Below are 7,118 nucleotides of genomic sequence, written 5' to 3' on the forward strand. Positions count from 1 at the left end.
TCACTCTCAGTGGAAATTGGCCAACTGACTCCAGGATACTGTGTAATCATTAGGAACTGGAAAAACTCAAACTGCCTGTCTGTAGTGGCTTGGATAAGACCTGCTGGGTGCGTTCCAGAAATGGATATTGCAGCTGTGATGAGACTTATGTTTGGTCTCTTCTTGCAGGGTGAACTATGCCCTTACGCACAAGACCAGCATATGTCCTATGTACCACTTGAAAGCCATTTTAGCCATCAAAATAAGGCCAACATGACACTTAAATAYTATGTGGGCCTTCTGAGCCTTTTGACAGGAATGCATGGATTAAAGGCTAAGTGTTAATCATTAAATTGTATTCTTTTCAGCATTAAGGACAGTAAAATGCATTCAGAAAATGACCTCACTCTCTTACATATGTGTTCCTTTATCATTCATTTTGTACAGCATCCCCAGCGAGCACAAGTGCTTAAAACATTTGCACCTGAAAAGGCAAACTGTGAAGTGCTCAGCTGGCATGGCAGTTGCTCGTGCCCTTCGATGCTCTTTGACAACATCGGCGATCAGYGCACTTCAGCAGGAGCAGATCCAGGTAGCAGGACAGCTGGCAGTAAGGATGTGATATCCACTCTGTATGCTTTCTGGTGGATCTACTCGGGCTAGCTCTAGTCTAGGTCTGTGGTTGGGTGTAATAGTAGACACCTACGTGGTGTAAAGCAAGGCACCATAAGTGGATATGACTGGGAGAGTCACTTCAAAAGCCCACTGGTGATAGACACACCCCGTGTTCATCTATGTGACAAAGTGCAAGAAGATACAGAAGTCCTCACAAAATAGTCCTGGTCCAGAAGTGTCCACAGGGAGAGCATGTAGCAGCCTTCCCACCTTTCATTGAAGAGATTTCAGTTGTGAATAGGAAAAAGCACCCAATAGGGAAAAGTGACAGGCAGTGGTGCTACCTGCAGCCAACCTCTCCTCCTGCATCCTGCCTCAGAGGATCTGCAAATTCCTCTGTTCCTAAGCTTTCAGGGCAACCAGGATTCAGATGGAAAAATCTGTGCACATGGCAACCAGAAATTGATATCTTAAGTGGTGAGGCATATGTATTAATGCCAGGTGAGATCTGGCAACTGAATGTTTGTTTTAAATTTCTCTTTAATCACTCTTTCAGTCTTACGTTTGAAGTGCAGGGAAGTACATTTTCTGGTTTATGCCTCAGATGACATGGAAAAAGATATTCCACCTACAGTACTGGAATATCATTTATAGATGTATAAATTCATGAAGTATGCCTCCAAAAGTTTGCTTTCATGGAACAATCCCAATTTACATCAATTGAGACTTTGACTCATGGTTAAAAAAAAAAAAAAAAAAAAAAAAAAAGAGGCAATTCTTTTATTACAAATTGCCCCAGTATTTTAGTTCCAGTTCTTTCAGAATATATGCAAGAATATATATCCAGCTTTTGCACAGAAAAGAACCAACAAGATTTGGAAGATATTTGAGTATTAAATCAGCATTGAACTAGCTTTTGTTTAGACATGGCTCAATAGAAATTTGAAGGCACATCACTGATTGAATGGGTAGCTTCTTGAATAGAGCAGAGAGAACAGGGAGAAGATGAATAYACAAATCTTAGGGAAAATATTTTGAGAAACAGTGGTAAAAAGGGGTAAACTTTGGAGGGTTATTAGTGTACTTGGATTTACGTAAGTTCTGCTTTCCCACTACAGATGTTCTGCTAACTGGAGCAGAGATGTTCAGAGACCACATATTGGCTGTAAAATCCTATGACTGAGATTAATTAAATGTCTGCTGCTCCTGGTACAAACTAGACTCCAGAGTTTTTCAGACCTTCTAGTCTTTTGGAAGAACAGCTGTAGAATACATCATGTGCATATCTTCTACTCCTAAAATGTATTTTTATAACAAGCGCAGTTTTTTTAAAAGGAAAGTTTAACATTTTACCCTTCSTCTGATTATCTTGCTGCTGTTCAGGGAAAAAAAAAAAAAAAAAAGGATGAGGGTTTGATACTTACTGTAATAACATCTGATACTTCCTGGAGAACACTGCCTCCACCCAACATGTGTTTTAAACAGAATTCATAGTAAGTTCAGTGGTCACAATTATTCGTGTGTGTTATGGTTTATGTGAGTTCATTTCTTGCATCAGTTGAAGGAAAGAGAGGGATCCCCTGCTTTTCCATTCTCTAGGTCAACACCAAGGAAATACTATTTATCATTTGTGCCTTTGTTTCCTCCTGACTGGACAATATCATAGCTTCTTTCCAACAGTGAACAAACCCCTCTTCTGGATCCTGCTATGAAGGCAAGTGATGTATTTCTATTATATGATATATTTTATGTATGATTAATCTTACAGATATCTCATTGGCTTTTCCCTTTTCCCTCTCATAAGCAGATACCCTAATAATATGATTTCCATCCAGGCCTCAGGAAGCTTCCTTTCTTAATTTGATATCAAATTAAATAACCAAAATTTTACACATTTCTTGTGCTATTTAAACTTTGCCCAACCCAACTTTAACACTATACCCCCTAAGGTTGCTTCCTCGGCCTTTATAGAAAAATGAAGCTGATGTCAAACATCAAATTTTCAGGCTGTTAGAACTGTTATATACTTGATACATTACTTACACATGCCACTTATCAAAACATAAACCCCAAGCCAAAGGCGTCTCCTTCACTCCCCATATGGCTGTAGTTGAAGAAGATGTCATTGACCATAAAGAATCAAGTAAAACATTTTGCCTTAAAGCTACAGTGCTTCACACCAAATGGACATTTCTTAGTAAGACACAACTATTTTAAGCTCATGATTTTATTATAACTGAAGGCACTTGTACTCTAAAACTAGCCAGTTACATCAACTGCAGTGGTGGTGGCTTCTCTGGGGCACAAGGTACAGACTCTCTCATGCTATTCAGGAGCTTACACGCTGACAAACCAATGTGTGTCTTGACACTGAGAAAATGTCTTTTAATTGTTTGGATTTTCTGAGGTAGGCATTGATCGATCCTTACATTTTAGGGCCTGCAATAACATTGGCTGGAACCATGAGAAATGCCAGCCCCATATAGTCCGGAAATGAGAGTGTGCAGCCACAGGCTTCCCACTACTGCCTGTACCACAAGCACCACGAAGAAGATGGGGCAGCTAGCCCAGGCTCCAGAAACTCTCAGTTCCCGGAGTATCTGTAAGAGTGGTGGGAAGGGTACACCAACAATGATGATGTTGGTTTGTTTATTGGCCACAAACCTATTTCAGTACCAGCAAGCAAGAGTTAGAGTCACTCAGAAATATCWGGCTCATCTCTGTCTGAATTTGTTTTCAAGAGCATTTAAGCTACTTAAAGACATTGTCCTAATGAGACACTACTGTTGACAAAGCTGCTGTCCTCAAGTAGGGGTCAGAGGCTATATAGCTTATTCCAAATGCCAGTGCATTTAAGTCCTTTCCAAAACACTGAACAAAAGCATTCATCTTTAAAAGTTTTCTCCAAAATGACTTATAATGAGTATTTTATTTAATAATGAGCACTTTAGAAATAAATGCCTTCAGTGGTTTTAATCCATCACCATAGGAAGCCTTTAAAACTGGTAGACTTGAACATAATAATCATAATGTTTGGACCATTAAAACTGCTGACAATATCAATGAATTGAACCCATGGTGAATTTTAAAAGCTGCAAAAACATCACTAATATATCTGTAGGAGATAAAGATTTGAAAACCCTCCTGTGACAAATGAGCTGGCTCACTGATATGCTTCTTAAAAATATCCCATAATGTTAGCCTGCTTCTCAGTGGAGAAAAGGTGTCCCATATTATGAAGCATGTTGCTACCAGCAGATGCTCAGATTGGGACTTATCAAAACCTGGATCCAATACCCAGCCAAAGGCCTTTGTTGATCATTGTCTTAACAAATGTTGTGTGTTTGATACTACTTCAGTATAGCTACCTGGATATTGTGAGCTGGTTATTTTCTCTGGTTTGATTTCATCTTCTTGGTCCTACAGTTTTAGAGAAATAACTAATATGCCCCTTAATAATCAATATCTCCATTGTGCAGTTACATAGAAATTTCACACATTCTTAAAACTAGAACATCAAAGCCTAAACAGAAAGTAATCTCCAAGACAGAAGCGTTAAGCACATGGTGAAAAACAGAATGTGCTGCGAAGCAATTCCATATTAGGCATGAATAACTATCAGGGTGTAAACAGATACAGCACTAATCTGTTGATACCTTGAATTCATGTTTCTCCATTCCTAGTGATATGACTGAGAATCAAAAAAAAAAAATAAAGGGTAACATCAGACAGGATCCTTCCATAAGACCATTTAAAGGAAATAAGGTCAAAATGATTAACAGCTTTGTCACTATCTCAGTGTCCTCTTGTTCATAAGAGGGCTTACAATGCTYCTCAGAAAAAAATACCTTATGTGGCTAAAATACTATCTAACCGGGAATCCCCAGCTATCAGGGCTGTTGTTCAGAGGAATATTCCTTTCAGGAATAAATCCAAAGGGAGAAATACAGCCTTAATGAAAGCAGCTCGCAGCTCCACTAGGCTCAAGAGGCCTAGGCCTTTTTACATCAGGATTGAATTTGCCACAAAGTGCACAAAACCAATGTTGTGTCTTAAAGCTAATTGAGGATTTGTGATGCTGCATCTTTCAATTGGGAAAGGTCAGCTCTGTGATTTCCAGGTCAGAACTGCTTGAMAAGGATTTAGTGCCATCTACAACTTGGGACATGCTAACAGGCTTTCCTGTTTAAAGGGAATGTTGTAACTGTAAAAAGGGGCTAAGAGGGCAAAAGCAGGAGGAAAAAAGAAAATGACTTAAGTGATTTATCCTTCAAGATTCTCAGAATAGAAGCTTAATTGTCCTATCTTTCCATTATTGCACCACCATATCTATRTGAAAACTATGATTGAAAACTATCATAGTTTTCAAACATAAATAGCAAAGACTTCATAATCTATAGAGTGTATGCAAGACAATTCGTACCTTCCTGGAAAGCCTACATCCCTTCATGGTGAAACAGGGCATTGTGGAACCCTATCCAACAAATTAGATGAGCAGTGAGATCCATCATTTAATAACTGTGAATGCTTTTCATATTTTTCTTTTTCCTCTGCTGGATGGATGGAATGATGCTGTAGCATGGGAGAATATTACACTGGCCTCTTGTGTACCATATTCCTCTTCAAGGACAAACTAACACTTTTTTTTTAATGGGAGTTTCTGAGCTTGTTATCCAAGCTGCATTCCTTTTCCCAGATCTCATCTTTAGCACATCTCCCAGAGGTATCTGAGAGTTTAGACCCAGACGTGCACATGAATCCATGGGCCTGGGCAGGTCCCACTGAAGTCAATAAAGAGCTTTTTGGTGATGAATAGATGTCCACTTGGTTCAGCTGGAAGATAAAAGCTGTTCAAGAAAAACTTGGGGACATTTTTTTTTCTTTTATGAAAATATGCCTTATTCTTCTCTCACTTCTTTTTTATTTTCTTCAAGTAGTTAAAAATAAATGGGAAAATGTGCACCTTTGAAAAATGTTGAGTAGTCCTGGAACATAGTACAAAAGGTTTAATGTGACCTTTCTGATGTAGGACTCTTAATTTTGAAATTTACTGTCTCCAGTCAAGATTTTTTGGTGATAGTAAAATCCTGAAAAGTAGAAAAAGAAGTATCAGGATTTTCAGAACTGAATTTTCACTTGCAGGTACCACAGTTTCCGTAAAAACAAAAAGAAAAAAAGAACACCTGTGAAACTTTGGTGCATTAAATCTTCCACACTATAACCTCAGGCTGATCTAATTTAAGATCAGGCAGATGCTAATGTAATCATTTACCTGGCAATATTAATTTTTGGAAAAGAGCRTGGTGTTAGTTAACCTGTACTTTACAGAAGCATTAGGCTCTCAAGGCTGCCTCTGGAAGTCTAGCAGTAACAGGTCACCTCTGTGCAGCCCGGCGCAATGGCCCAGACCAAGGGGCATGTTGCAGATGTGCATGTAAAACCCTCAGAGTGACAGGGCTGGGTGCTGCTCCCAGGCTAGGGTGAAGACTGAACTGCACGGCGTTTCTCAAGCAAAAAGCACCTGCCTGGGGGGCTCGAAGGGCGCCTGGAGGAAACAAGCTGTAGCTGGCAGCACTTTTTGCTTCTGTTTGCCAGAGTTTGGTTCAACGTGAGAAGAGGCACCTGGGCTGCACCGATGTTGAGTCCCCGTGGGATGGGACTCCCTGGGGTGCTGAGGTGGGCGCCCGGGCCCCACGCAGCAGGAGTGGGGGTAACGATCTCCGCATGTGAAGCCGCTCGGGGGCGCGGGGAGCGGGGTGGGGGGGTGCAAAGCAAGCGTTAACCCTTCCCCACCCTCCCTCCCCACAGGCATTTGGGGGAGGAAGGGAAGAAAAGCGCAGCGCGCCCCGACGGGGTGAGCGCCGCACGGCACGGCGCTGCTGCGGCGCGGGGGAAGCCCCGGCCGCTTCCTCGCTGCGGCAGCGAGGGCGCAAAATACGCCTCTGCCGCCGAAAACTGCGAGAGGAGCCGCGGCGGCGGCAGGAGAGAGGGGGCGCTTGGCAGGGGCTGAGGTAAGCGCGGCTCGGCCGTCCACGGCCGCCGGTGACCCGGCGCGCACCGGGTGACACTGCGGCTTTAAGCGATTCAAAGGAAATCTTGTGTTTCTCATGCACAAACACTTTCTGCCGGTCTCTCCCCTCCCCTCCTTCCTCCTTCTCTTTCTCCCTCCTGCCTCCTTCTCCCTCGCTCCCTCTCTCCGTTTCTCCTCCCCCCTCAGCCGCCACCCCCCCCTTTCCCCCTCCCCTCAAGTTTCTCTCTCTGATTAAATGAGAAGGAAGTGTGGGAGTGGTGGTTTTGAAGCTCTCCCTTTAAGAGGCAGCCTGCAGTGACGAATTGTTGAAATTGCCATTGCAGGATGGCATTCCGCTATAAATTCATTGTTCCACCTCCTCTCATCTTCACATTTCTCTCCCTTCTCCTCTTGTTCACATCGACGGACTGGGGATAACAACAACAACAGAAAAGATAACGGGAGGGGGCTTTTACAAAAATCCAGGACGTTTTCCGCTTCGTGTTTTTTTTTT

This window comes from Nothoprocta perdicaria, unplaced genomic scaffold (assembly GCF_003342845.1).
Source record: "Nothoprocta perdicaria isolate Ctin4 unplaced genomic scaffold, notPer1 scaffold_130, whole genome shotgun sequence".
In the NCBI taxonomy this organism is placed as follows: Eukaryota; Metazoa; Chordata; class Aves; order Tinamiformes; family Tinamidae; genus Nothoprocta; species Nothoprocta perdicaria.